The 14,595-nt window shown below is 31.6% G+C and overlaps 1 protein-coding gene across 1 annotated transcript in view; it reads right to left on the bottom strand.

Moving 5' to 3' along the window:
* The window catches only part of LOC140040178 (excitatory amino acid transporter 2-like), a 49,777-nt gene extending 36,110 nt beyond the window's left edge, over window positions 1-13,667 (bottom strand). Inside the window, exons 1-2 of the mRNA XM_072085902.1 lie at window positions 13,591-13,667; window positions 3,795-4,122 (exon numbers count right to left, since the gene is read on the bottom strand). The gene's annotated coding sequence lies outside the window, so the exon portion shown is untranslated. The remainder of the gene's footprint in view (window positions 1-3,794; window positions 4,123-13,590) is intronic.
* Between the last annotated feature and the right edge of the window lie 928 nt (window positions 13,668-14,595).

The raw sequence follows: 14,595 nt of genomic DNA, 5'->3' as shown, positions 1-14,595 counted from the left end.
TATAAGTTTCTACTTCCTTTTCCTCCTCTGTAATTTATAAAGAGCTTTGCCTACACTATCAAACTTTATGTGACAAAAAAATGTGATGTGCTCATATATGATGATGTCATATCACTACCATATTTTGGCATCACTACCGTATTTAGGCACATCACTCTTGTTATGTCAAACTTGTATAGACAGAGCTAGAAACAAGGTTGATTTTATTTCTAATTATGGAAACAAATAAAGAAAACAACAAAATAAATCTTTTTCCAGACTCTGACTGCCATCATTACTGTTTAAACTTCTGAATAGAAGTTTAATATCAGTTTTACATTCACTTCTTTTCATTGTTTCTTTCATTTTTGGTACTGTATGACCGAAGAGCCATATAGTACTTCGTTGTTAATTCTTTGTTGCCATTTTATTCCCATAGCAGCACAAAGTTAGTTAGTGACTGCCATCAATTGCTTTCTCAAGTTTCTTTGTAATGGTCCAACTTTCTGATCCATATAGAAATACTGATTCAACAGTACTCTTGAAGAGCCGTAGGTTTTTACAAATATTTTACCTCCATTATTATTTGACTTAATTTATTAATTGCAAGTAATTGTAATTTATTTATTATTTAATCATTGCAGATGTTCTGATGTGACAGCCAAAACATAGGCTTGCAAAACAAGGAAGACCAGCACTCGCATACATTGATGTACCAGAGACAGATACTGGTATGCAGAGAAATGAACTGGCTGTCACAATGGCAGATAGTAAGTTCTGAAGGAATCTAATCATATAAGTTTGGGTATCCTACGGACTACGGACTAAGTAAGTAAGTAACAACCACTTGGAACTTTTCATGGGTCAGAAAAAGCATCCACATTTTAAAACAGTGGATATTGAGAGCAGAGATTAAGGCCAGATAGACTTGTTAAAAAAAGACATTTTAGCAGGGTAACCCTACTCACTACTAGTTTAATGGCACAAATGTCTATTCACTATACATCCTAAGTTGTTTTAAAAAGTAGTCCAAATGATGGATCAATAAATGGGAAATTTATATCCTTTTGAAGAAGATTGAAATTCATTAGTTGAATGACAAGATAAGATTGATGAGATGTATTAACGATATTCATCCAAGTCACCTTAGTAATCATTCATGTATCATACTAGTCTAATTGACTAGAAAACTAAGAGATCTTTAACATTCGCTTATTTTGCAGAATAAAATATGATAGACATTACAACAAAATCTGGTCTATTCTATACACTTGAGATTAAAGATATTGTCCCTCTGAAAAAATAAATTGTTTTTGTTTAATAAGTCATTTTAATGTCACTAGTTATAAAACAAAATTATTCATTTGAAAAACAAAAAGTAATAGTTAGTGGGTTTAAATTAGTAAAAATAAATTGTTAAATTTAAATTGTTTAATTGCGCGGAAAGTGTCCCTGCCCATTTCCATTCAGTACAATTACATATAGTAATCATACACATACAGTAAACAAAGTAGTAGTATTATAGAATTGTTTTACTGTACTTTTCCCAATTGCACTAAAGACTGTCAAAAACAATTAGTACCTAATTTAAGTTTAATGATGTTAATTTTGAAAGGCAATGTTTTGCCTCATCATGTAAACACACTCAAAAATCTTGTTTTTGGACTGATATCATTTTCTCGTGGTTTTCTAAATTAATTATTCTAAAAATATCAAAATTTTCATTAAAATTTCTATTTCTATGTAAAACGCGTGAATGATAAATAATTGTATGGACACAAAGCTTTGGAAATAAATTTCCATAAATGAATTAAAATGCGAGGATATTGATCAATATACAAAGTTTTATTACAGTAATTCCCCTATATTTTCAAAAAAATTAAAATAAAATGTAAATTCCCAAAAAATAATATGCAAATTTAAGATCTATAATATATAAACGAATTATTAATGAAGGGTTAGGGTTAGTTAACTGTACTTTACAACTAATATTGATAAATGCAAATTATGATTCGACCGAACAGCTGTATAATGTCACAAACATTAATTTAGTAAATGAGTATACTTTATTATGGATAATGCTTTACAGAAAACCATTATTTATTTATGAAATTTATTCTTTTGAAATCCTTTTTTTTTTTTTTTTTTTGTATGTATACTGTAAAATAATCAAGACCGCATGCATAAAATTATTAAAACTACAAACAAACAAAAACTGGGTTTTTTAAAGAGGATATTTTAGTCTTTGTGGTGTTTGACATCATTAATATTAGTACTGTATTAATATTTATGCACTAGGGAAACTTAGTATGTTTGTACCCCCTTTCCATCACCATTCATTAATCTTTCAATGGTGAGGTTAAATTGAGGCTACAATAGCAGTCCAAAATTTCTTCAAATTAACCTTTTTTAAAAACTGTTTTGTCGATAGAAGAAACCAGAATCAATTGAGACATTTAAGATGGTTATTTCTAAAGGTAACAAAGGCACTAAATGAACCGTATACAAATCATGATGAATATTATACAGTACCTTATCTAAGGGGTAATGTACTCTACACCTGTTCAAAGAATTATTGTGAACATTTTAAGAATAAGGATGAACTATGTGATTAGAAAAAGAACCTAACAGGAAAAGATTGTTTTGAAAGCAGAATGTACACATTTGTATGCTACTTTCAATCAATCAGCGGTGGTTTGAAAGCCTTTTGAGCATTAGTGTACATTGTATTGAATTGGTTGGTATGGTATCTGCTGTCAGTGACATAACATTGTAATTGAATAATTGTATAACATAATAATATGTTAACATTTAAGTACAGTCAACTGTCCCAATACTGGACACCTTTGGGCTCGCCTAATATGTCTGGTTTTCCAGGAAGTTTGGTATTGTGTTTTTAATGGTAAAAAAGAATTTGAAAACTTTGGACCTCTGGAAAAGTCCAATATTGGGAGAGTTGACTGTATAATGACACAAAAACATTTATAAATTCATAAGTTCACCATACTACAGTATAATAAAGCCAACAAAAAATATTCACCATCTTTATCAATTATGGATCAATCATATAGAAATTCCAAAAATCTTTAAAGAAAACAATAAATGTTCACCTTCATAGAAATTTTTAAAAAAACTTATCCCAAGAGAAATTAAAGACTTGTGACCTTGCTAAGGAAGATGTTAACATTGGTTTAGTGTTGTGGGTACAGTTTTGTTTATCTAAATTTACCTTGTTAAAGGCATGTTTTCACAGCCACTCACTCAACTAATTCAATTCTTGTAAAAAGTATAAGATTGTCTAAAATTGCACATTGAATATTAGATGGCAGGTTGGGAGCAGGAACGCTAGTAGACCAACTCAGTCTTTTATCATTAGTCAATAGAAATGCTCTCGCGCACATTTCTGGGTGTGTTTTTTACAGATAGTTCTCAAATTTAGAAATTAAATCAGGAGTCAGTAAAAGTATTTCATTCTACACATCCAAGAAATTGTTTTAAAAAGTCATGTTTTCCCCAAAAAAAACAGAGGAGTTTCTGTCTAATGGCATACCAGAAAGAGGTGGGTTGCAATCGGTTTATCTACAGTACAGTATGAATATGAAAATAAGAAAAAGCTTAATCTAGAATAGGCCCAAAACATACTGTAATGTACTGTACTTTCAAAATGACGACAAATTTAAAAACATTATGTATTTAGTTGGCTGTTGATGTAATGATGCAACTTCACACTAGTATATTTAATAGCTTTAATAGTCCACTTAAATAAAACAAATATTAAGCGCCAATAATAAAAGTAAAACAAAACAAAAACTTACTATTGAAGTCCTGAGAAATGAACTAATGTTTTGATGTACCTGTATCAATAATAAATAATTAAGCCTCACACAGATGAAAGAAGAAATGATGATTGATATATTAACAATCTTGAAGTGGCTAAAGTTTGAGCAAAATCCAAGTAAACACAGACAGTATAAAACAAGACAACAAAGCAATATCTGGCAGTATTGTTGATACTCTCCTTGGTTGAACAACTATCAGAAGTTCACTGAAGATGCTGCAACTCTCAAGGTATGTACAGAGCTTGGCTTGCAACTACACAGTGTCTCCCAGCTGGCTCCTAGCTGTCTGCAAGTAAATATGGCTCTGAAAGACAGCAACAAATTCAGAAGGTAATATTTGGACTGTTCCATAATGTTTGTAGGGTTTGTTAAGTAGAGATCATTTCCTAACAATTTGACTACTAGTACTATATAGTGCTAGTTTTATTGCTAATAATGTAATGTAATTGACTAAAAAGAACATAAAAATTGTTTTCTGAAACAATTGAAGTATAGAAATAAAGATGTCTTATGTAAATAGATAATGAAACATAGCTGAACTTGTCAAACTAAACAAAAATTATCTAAGTAATATTGTTTTAATATTTAAATTTCATGACAGATTCTGTTTATGTACATTCTTTCATGGTATTGTAACTATTAGTTTATACACATCATCATATACTGTATTAATATAAACCTAAGATTTATTCCCGATATAATTAGTTTGTAACATCAAGAAGAAACCTGAAACCAGCCGACTACCCAAACAGGAACCCAATGCTACACAAAATACTTTTCTTTCACCCTAAATTGTCAAATGGATTATAAAGACACTAACTCTACGATTGAATGAATTCCTAGGAATATTATGTTCGCTGTTGCATATGGCAGAGAGATAAATAAATTTGCACAGGAAATATTAACTTAGAACGGCACATCAAGACGTGTTTATAAGGAAATTTGATGAAGGTAAAGTCATGTGACAATGAAAATTAAGTATAAATGATATTAAATTGAAGCAAGGACAATATGATTTTACGTGATGTAAAATCAAGGTTGTTCACAATTAGTGACATGCTTTTACTGAATACATAAAAAGAGAATATTTTATTTTTTAGTTAAACATCCCTTGTAAAAAAATGGAACTGTCCTTTTCTCCCACCTTGTTACAACTTTATACATGTTTTTTATTACTAATTAATTTTTTATGAGATTTTTTTGTGAAAATAGTATTTTATCCAAGTTTATTTGACTCATATTTTTTTTCTTTGTTAAAAAAATCCCTACAACTTTAAAATTCAAATTGAAAATTCACAATTGAACATTATTAAAATAATTTTTATTGGTGCAGATAAAAAGATTAATCATTATTGATTATACTGACCTTCAATATCACAATTTAATTTGATTATAATTCTATGACCGTAACAAAAAAAATGCATTAATATATTATAATCACATTTTTAAATTATTAAACTATGGTTTAATGCAACTTGGACATTAAATATTGGTACTAATATATTGGTATACTACAAAAAAAAAATAACAAAGCATAACAAAAATAGAGTATGAGAAACACCTGCACACGCTCACAAGAAACGTAACTATACCAAATGCTAACATTGGTGTATACAGTAGACTATCAGAGCACTGACAAAATAATAAGTTTATTAGAATTTGTTATATGTTGTCTTGTTGCGTAGTATGGTACAACAGAACATACAGAATATAATTACTAAAAACAATGTTGTTTAAACAAACCAATATGCATCTAAAACCAGACATGTTTAAGAAGTGGTTTAAAGAGAAAAGTGTAAATCATTAGCAGTATTAATTTTTTTTAATTAAGAAGTTGATTGGGTATAGAAATAATACAGTAAATGCTTTGAATAAACGTATTGTAAAAGTTCTATTTGTTGGCACTAATAATACTAATCTTATGATTCTAGAGGGCTCTATCACCAAAATAGTGACAGTTTAGTTAATAAACTCTGTCTACACTATCAAACTATTTAGACAAAAAAAGTGTGATGTGTCCAAATATGGTAGTGATATGCTTAAATAGGGTAGTGATATGACATCATCATGTCCATATATGGGCGCATCACATTTTTTGTCACAAAGTTTGATAGCGTAGACAGAGCTTTAGGTTCATCAAGTGGTACAAAGATTAATAGTAAGGTGACAATTTTTGAATGAAAATTGTAAATTTATAAAATCTATAAGTTAACAACATTTCAACTGCATTTCTTTTGTTATTTTTGTTTAGAGTTATTTCTTTGTCAGATGTAATTCTCTTTTTAGTTCCTCGTGGAACTAAACTCTAGTTGTATTAATTATTGAATAAATGTTTTAATAATAATCTTAAATTATGAACTACAGGTATTTAGCTAAAAATAAGCCTGATAAAATTCAGACAATTTAACATACAGTACAGTATGTCTTTTTTAATTTAACACTCGAAGATGCTATTGAAATTTATGCCAAGTAGACTCTATTTCCATAGGCAAGGATTTTTTTAAAATCCACCATAACAAAGTGACTTATGATTGGTTGAATGGCAAGTGAATAGGATGAAAAAACTGACATTGATAGATACGAAGGAGAATTAAAAAAGATCGGACTAAACCCCAAAGATATTCCAACAAATCCTTGCAACATTAATATCTGCACATAATTGCTTAATAATTAACTTTTATTTGATCAGTTATTTTTTTGGATAGAAAAATTTCAATTGTTTTTTTAAACACTTCGTTTTGTTTATTTATTCGACCAGCATAAAAATAAATACAATATAAATATATATATTTTTAAAAAGAGATGAAAACATGCTGGGCAGGGGCAGCTTAAACAAAATACATCGCTGTAACTTAAATAAGTCAGCTACTCCTCATATTTATAATTGTTTAAATTTGATTGAGTCGCAAAACTACTGATTATTGCAGTGCCGATCTTAAAATATTTATATTCCTCCTCATCAACTTTTTATTAGTATATGGATTAAATTTATAAAAAGAAATCTTAACAAAAGTATTTGTATTTTTAGCATTGCTTTATCATTTTAATTGTATTATGAAATTAATTTAATAGAAAAGAATTGGCTTTTATTAAAATCTTAGTGGTGGTATTACCTCAACCAGTATACAATAGAATACGGCATTAATATCATTAAAAGTAATAAACAATTATTGATTTAAATATTGAGTTTATTTTAAATACAGGACTAGAATAATACAGAAATCTTTTGTTTGGTAACATAAAATCATGTTTTTTGTATTTTTATTATTAATATTGAGTTATTCATGTTTTATGGGATGACTAAAAATTTTATCTCTACCAGTAAAAACACACTCAATGTCATACTTAGTATCATAAAAATATAACAAGAATTTCTTTTCCTTGTAATTAATACAAAAACATGTCGTAGTAGAACCCCCACCCCGCTTTTGTGGGAGACCTCTATTTAGTGGACACCCTAGAGGACACTTTACCATGACATAATAATGGAACATATATTTTAACACTACATCCAACCCCTATTCAGGGGACACCTCTATTAATTATGTTTGTTTAAAATTATTTTAAAGATAATACAGTATCTGTATTACACTAACAGGACTTAATATTGGTTGAATATTAACTGGGATGGGGGGATGAGTTAACTGTAAATTTCCCATATTATGTTGCTAGCCCACGAGTCACTTTGCAAGTCAAGCTACAGTAGAGGTATCTTGGTCAGCCATAATAAATTGGTGAATGCAATATGAACCTATTTAAATACTGTATCATTAACTTATTATTGATTTTGCAAAGATTAACTAAAGTGAGAAATGAGATTAATATGAGAACATAATCTTGCAGCTAACGCAATTAAAGCAGCTTAATGAACTTCAACTATGCTAATAAGTCAACCAGCCACCAGCCAGTGATATCATACTGTATTTTTATTGTGGATGTTACAGAAAGTTAAATATACACTATTCCTGACCGACTCAACTCAATAAAACAAATTTTAATTTGATAATGTTATAAGCATAGACTTATTTATTTTTCTTTTTGTATCATTTTCTTAAATTTTTATCCATGTTTTATCCATGTGGTTTTGGGTCATCCTCGTTGGTCTCTTATTATCAAATAAAATGTTATACTTACAGTAGCTAGGATTGTTACATAGGGATTCCTTCCTCCCCCTCCCCACCCCTTTCCCAAAAGGGAAAGTACAACCATAAGTAAGCACTACAGTAGGCTGGGTTTTAAAATAGTGGGATTTTATACCTTTAATTAAGTCATATCCAAAAACAACAATCTATCAAAGATCTTTAAATAGGTCACAATGGTTTTCTAGGTTATCATTTTGAATGTCCTCTTCTACAGTGTGTCATTCATCATTCATTCCCATTTATATTTCCATAATTGTTTGCCTCACCTTGGTGCCTTCGGGAATAAAAATCCATGCCAGCAGAAATTACAGATCATAACGCCATTGATCTGAAAATAGCTGGTTATGATGAGATTACAGTAGGGCAAACATTATTAATATCCACAAGAAACATAACCTACATGTAGAAGCTAAGCTCAGTATGTTAATTTTTAATAGAGAGTTCTAATTTTTTTAATCATTCACTAGTATTTGTATTACTTAATGCTTGGTAGGTTGAAAGTAAATTGACATTTTCACTATCAACAAAATACTAATGTAATGTGGTACCCGAAAGTCTGGGTTGACTGAAACAAAGCTTTTAACATTAAAGTAGAAAACCTATGAAGAGGATACCTTAATAGGGAATCTGTTGAATAGGGGTTGGCCTCAGTGTTAAAATACACAAACCAATAGTGGTGTTGGTAGTCTATGAGTGATAGCTTACCTGGATGAAACGACATAGGCCTTTTCCCCTTCAAGGGGAGAACATAACCGAAAAGTAACACTTTATCCATGAACTCCCCTCCAAGACAGTGGTATCGCCCATGCGCCACGCCCTCAGGTGGGCGGCAACGCCCCTGCATACCTCACCATTCCACGAGACGCTTGTCAAGTGGGGAGGAGGGAGGGTTGTTCATTCAGGTAAGCTATCACTCATAGACTACCAACACCACTATTGGTTTGTGTAGTCTACCTGGATGAACCGACATAGGCCAGAATAGCACCGGACTAGGCATCTAGTTGGTGGTGGGCTGACAAGAAGAGGTAATTTGATCAACATACCTGTTTACTGTGGCTTCAGCACAGCGTATGCTACTGGTGCCTCGTCACGTAATAGACTATATATGACCCCTCATTTGTTTACAGGGAAGCGGATCCTCTTAAAAGAGGTACAGTATCCTCTGAAAAGGGATGTCCCTTTACTGAAAAGGGATGTCCCAAAGGGAGGGTTGTACTGTATACACAATATACTGTACACAATATTATACAACATTTATATACTCATGGAGAAATTCCTCTATGATATCACCCTTTATAAAGCTTGATAATATATTAAACAGATTTAAATATTTTGTTATGTTGTTACGATTGAAAATAAACTAAATCGTGATATCAATTGATGCGATTGTTTTTCTAATCTGAAACTCATTATATCATCTTTCTGGGATATACACAGGTGCTAAAAGGTATTAGTCTTACACCACAAGCCATTACATTTCCTTCTATAATTTGTTTTTCCGTTAGTAATCAAAACATTGAAATCATGAATATTCATATCTTTAAAAGCCAATAGAAAATCAATAGGATAATATGAATAAATTCATATGATGTTACATGATTAGTTGTAAACAAATTACGAAAAAAATAGGTAGAAAAATTGTTAACGTTTACAGTATGCATGTTTTTTGAAAATTTGTTCAATGGCATTTACAAGGCTCTGTGAAAAGTATTAAAAGTATTATTATTTATCATCAAACTTTATGTGACAAAAATGTGATGTACCTATATATGGATGTCATATCACTACCATATTTTGGCCCCACTACCATATTTAGGCACATCACACTTTTTTTGTCAAAATATTTATAGTTTGATGCAGTAGTGTAGAGCTTATAAAACATTTATTCAAGATAATAGGATACTATCATTTTGATCATACATAAACCAATACAAAGACTTGACTGACATTTTTTGTTTACACTACAGCTAGGCCTATATAAGAGATGGTTTATTATGGTTAATTATTTTGAACATTGTATACAAAATATGCCAGATACTGTAAAAAGGACAGATGATTTTAACATTTATCAGCTGGTACATTTTTAGAATACACAAATAAGATCAATACAAATAATATTGCATAGATGAATACTATTAACTGTGTCCCCATCATTGTTCATTAGTAACAACCTACTGAATTATGTCAGTATAATACAGTAGTAGTAGTATGTTAAAAATACAGGTTGTTCTCTACATTACTTCTGTCACATCAATGTATCTTAATATATTGTTTAATTCCTACTGTTACAATTGTTGTATAATATTGAAACAAGCAAAGTTACATACACATAAAAACAACTGAAGGAAAATTTTTATAACATAACAATAACATTATAAAAAAGATACTGTAGTAAATGGATTAAAATCCACTGACGCTATATGCATTTTGGCAAATATTCGCTCAGTTTCTAAAAACTTAATATATTATTTTTACAAATACAAACCACACAACATATTAGGCCTACTACATTTTAAAGCTCTGCACTATCCAACTAATTTTACAAAAAAAGTTTGATGTACCCAAATATGGTAGTGATATGCCTAAATATGGTAGTGATATGACATCATCATGTCCATATGGGCACATTACATTTTTTTGTCACATAAAGTTTGATGGTGTAGACTTTAGAAGTAACTCAAAAGAACAGTGTAACCTAATCCCCAGAGAGTCAACTTAACTACATTTTCTCTTGGCCAGTATAATGATTAGATAAGTTTAAGAGAAATAATTCTCAAATTAGATATTGATCAAACCTTAAGTGTTTTTCCGCATACTTAAGTCTTCTGAAATTGCTAGAGTACACATCATTAGATAATGGTATTTAATTAGGGGGTATCATCACTATTGAACTAATTATGATCCTATTATCCAGGGAAATATTTGAGTAAAGAAGTCATAAACTAGGCCTGACTAAAAGAGTTTTGATTTCAGGCACAGATGCTAGATGCGTTTCCTTGAATTGTAGATATGAGATACAAACACTTAATTTTAATGGGTCCTTGATAACAATACGGTAACAGTACACAATCAAGGTTCCTTGTATGGTAAATTAATAGCATAGAAACAAAGTTATTAGTGATAAAATGTACTTGACGGAAAAGTATGGACTACAAACAATTGGACACTCTCAACCATTGGGAGATGCACTAGTCCTTGTTATGCAGGGCCGTAGCCACCAGTACTGTTGGTAAAGTTTCAACCTGACCACTTTTTCACAGAGGCCTTTGACAACCCAGAGGCTTGAACAGAGATTTTTTCCTTTTTTTGTGAAAACCGGACCACTTTGTTTCTCGTGGCTACATCACTGACCAATGAACAAAGTAAAAGGACTAGAATCCCTACTTTGGGACACCCTATTCAGGAGAAACCCCTTTTATGGGAACACTTTCCTGTGAATAAAGAGCACTTTATGTTTTAGCTTTACAGGCAACCACTATTAAGGGGACACTTTGTTGGATCCTGAAAGTTTCCATTTAATTTGATTCTACTGTTGTCCGTATGGTGGTACATAGTGTGCAAATAACAGGCCTTATTAAAGCTCAGTCTACACTATCAAATTTTACAGTGTATGAGAACAAATTGTGATGTGCCCATATATGACCATGATGATGTCATATCACTACTATACTTGGCCATATCACTATCATACTTGGGCATATCACTACCATATTTGGGCACATCACACTAAGGGTCTGTTTCTGCTGAAAAAATCAAAATAATCAATTTTTTCCAGTCACCGCAAACCACAAAAATAATCGCGTTGCAATTTTCAATTGCTACGACTTTAATCGGTTATTCAGGTAAACGGTTTTTAAAATCACGTCATCATTCCCCCACAGCGCAGTTTAAGTTATGAAAGGCCGATGAGAGTTGATTTGTTTACATCCTATCGCTGCCTAAAACTCTCACATGTAGGATTAAAAATTACTCTTACGTAAAGCTATATTATTTGTAAAATAAACATCTAGGCCTACTACCGTACCACAACAGAATAATGATGTTATATAATAAGGACACGTCGGCGAAAAAAGTTTGTTTCGCCGTTCGTTGGTTCTACCTTCGGCCTGCTAGGCCTATAGAGGCTATATATTTCTACTGAAAGAAGTCAACAGACAACAGGCCTAAAAAATGACATGTAAAACATCGTTAGCCTGGACTGGTGGTATGTAACGGGTGTACTTGTAACACAGAATCCTGGAGTCTCTCGGTATAATTCTCCCCCACAAAATAATAAAAATCAAATGTTTGACATTTGATTGTTATTCGGTCTACATCGCGATCGTGGTTTTGCTGATCGTCGTCGATATCGGGCAAATAAACAGCATGCTTTGTGACGTGAATAAGTTTGTCATACTCTAGAGGTCAAAGTGAGGTCAATAATTGCTATTTGTGTTGCAGCTCAAAACTGCTCCGCAATAATCGGTTAAAACAAGAAATAATCGATTAAAACACGCAATGGATTGAGTGTTTTTAATCGGTTATTTTTAATCGGTTATTTTATTTTGCGCCGTTTCTGCTGCCCAAAAATAATCGATTAAAAAAATAAACGGTTAATAATCGATTATTTCTGCTCAGCAGAAACAGGCCCTAATTTATAGTGTAGACAGAGCTTTATAGTTTTTTCATAGCATCACTCTACCACCCTGTCAACCTAATTTATAAAGCCATTGAATTATCATGGAATTATTCGTCACAGTTACTTACAGTATATAAAGTATAGTATAAATAACAGAACGATATCGCAAGACAATCTGAAGATCTTGCATTCTGAATTTTAAAATCGTTTTCATGCATATATTCATAAAACGTCGGAATTGTAGAAACAGAAGAAATTACATTTAGTAAGTAGTCAATGAAATCTAATCAAATTGTACTAGATAGATCACTTGAACATATCAATGACATGTTGCTTTGGCGTCTTGCAAAAAAAATCTCAATGATTTATAATGCAAATTTAAATTGCATATTTCTTATTCCAACATGATGGAAAATCTCACAAAAAAGGCATTTTGACTAAATTTTGTTTAGTTTAAGTATAAACTAACAGTATATCGGGTAAATATTCTAACATTAAAAATAAATTATCAATATTCAATAATATTATTATAATAATAATAATATAAAAAACACTGTTTGGAATATAAATTATAACTTTATTAAATATAATGTCACAGCAATATTACACAAAACCAGGTGTGCTGCAATTTTATGTTTAAGCTTGGTTCCCACACGAGCGAGGACGCAAGACAATGATGAGGTGCAACACAACAAGTGGGGCAGTTTGGATGACCCATCTAATATTGTATGTTTCCCCAATGCCCTTGCTAGCCTAACCTAGCTAGGCCCAGTATCCTCCTCCTAGCCTAGGCCCTATAGCCAGGCCTAAGCCTATTTATATCCCCTCTACTAGGCCTACTCCTCTACTACTACTAGTATAGTACTAGGGCCAGGCCTGATAGAGAGGTAGGGTCACCCACTCTCTCTAGTCTTATTAACTATAAAATAGCACTGTCTTTAGGCCTAGGTAGGCCTAATTAACTGGCTACTACTAGCTAGAACATATAAATAAAATAATAAATATTACTCACATTTTTATTTCACTTATTAATACGCAAATTTCTGTTCATCTATGTATTATGACGTTTGAAAAGGTTGAACACGTGTGCCAACACAGGTGTTCAAAATAATCACAAGAAGTTGCAAAACTTACAGAGGGCAGCAGATACATTTTCAGAAAACAACAACAATTATGTCTACTGCCCTCTATAAATGCTAATACACAAACTTTAAAGAACTTGCAACAATAACATATAAATACAGCAAACTGATCTATGAATATGTAAGTAGGCCCTACTCTCTCTGAAAAAGAAGTAATAATTTTGTCTGCCCACCATAAGGCTTTACAAAATGCTATAAATAGAATGGGTATGAAAGAGGCCTACACCTTGAGCCTCTCTAAAAGGAAGTGCTTTGGTGTGCTCTCAGCATCACACACAAGGACTTAAAGACCCCTTCCCTGCAATTTTGGACGTTTTTTGGAAAATAATACATATATATCACTTTTAAAACATTAAACCATGTCATTCCTTGTCTTAATGTACGTTTTATGGTAAATTATGATAAAAAGTGAGAAACAATGCACTACCTAAGTAGCTCGCGGCGACCGACCTCTCGTGGACGTTAGGCCTAGCCTAGCTAGGCTTAGTTTTGTAGGCCTAGCTGGTAAACATCGGTAACGTACGAACATCATACGCTAGCTATATACCTAGCCTGACGTTGTATAGTTGCTGCATTAATTGTCTTTCTATTTTTGCCAGACTCCGTTAATACAAATTGGGGAAAAGCCGGTATTTTCGCAGAAAAGTTAGGAGTCTTCCATTTGTTTTGGCCTCACGATCGATCGAAAAGTGGGCGAATTACAGGTGAAAAACAAAAATATCAATCCGCGCGCAATGCATTTTGGGATTTATAGCGGGCCGCTATAATTATTAGAATCGACTTATTTTTCACATTTTTAACCGTTTAAAGACAAAACAAGTTATCGCAATAGGACCATATAGTATTATTTTTACATTAAATATAGTTTGTGCTCT

This window comes from Antedon mediterranea, chromosome 2 (assembly GCF_964355755.1).
Source record: "Antedon mediterranea chromosome 2, ecAntMedi1.1, whole genome shotgun sequence".
Classification (NCBI taxonomy): Eukaryota; Metazoa; Echinodermata; class Crinoidea; order Comatulida; family Antedonidae; genus Antedon; species Antedon mediterranea.
This window is presented reverse-complemented; position numbering and strand designations above follow the sequence as displayed.